We start from the raw sequence: 1011 nt of genomic DNA on the forward strand, positions 1-1011 counted from the left end.
TAATTCCTATTAACAACAATATAATCTAATATATTATTTATTATAATTGTTAGTTTCTGTTTATTTAAGTAAATTATTCTTTGTATTAACTTTTTATACATTCCATTAAAGTTTTAATGTATAAAAATTGTTTTATAAATGACATAAACTTGCATATTAATCATTAAAACTTGTCTACCTAATATATTATGTATATTATTTCCCATTTTAACAACAATATAATCCAATTATATTTATAATTGTTAATTTAAATAACCAATTTATTATAATTGTTAATTTCTGTGTTTTATTCAAATAAATTATCATTTAAGATTAATTTATAATATCCCATATATAAATTTATAATTTAATTACAATTATTTACAAAAAACAAAATCCTATCAACCCTAAATATCAATCATCATCAAACCAATCCAATTATAAAATTGTATTCTATCTATTGTATATTATTCAAAAAAAAAACAAAAGAAAAGAAAAACAAGAAAAAATATATATTACATAATCACTACGCGTAAATATAACGAAAGTTTGAAGTTAAACAGAATTTTACAGAGTTCAAAATCGACTTTTACTTATTGGAATTTCAAGTGTAAGGAAATTTATGGATAAAACGTTGTGTGTCCCTCGTAACGTTCAATTTAGCAAATTGGTTTGAAGCCACCACACGAGACAGAGAGATAGAGTTACCGGCCCGAAAGTCTTTCGATCAATCGAGAAGCTACCTTGTAATCGAGACTCGGCATTAATGCATTCTGTAACCCAGTTAGTATAGGGCCGATCGCGTCGATACTAGCACCATCGAAAGCCGGGAGGGACTAAAAGGTAAAAGGGTCGGTGTTGGTGTTGGTCTTGGTCTTGGTAGTGGTGGTAGGTTGAAATAATGTTCGTTGTGGTGGTTGTAGTAGGTTGAGATGATGGTAGTGGTGCTGGTGGTGGTAGGTTGAAATAATGTTCGTTGTGGTGGTTGTAGTAGGTTGAGATGATGGTAGTGGTGCTGGTGGTGGTAGGTTG

This window comes from Polistes canadensis, unplaced genomic scaffold (genome assembly GCF_001313835.1).
Source record: "Polistes canadensis isolate GaletaPanama2010 unplaced genomic scaffold, ASM131383v1 scaffold_360, whole genome shotgun sequence".
NCBI classification, from domain to species: Eukaryota; Metazoa; Arthropoda; class Insecta; order Hymenoptera; family Vespidae; genus Polistes; species Polistes canadensis.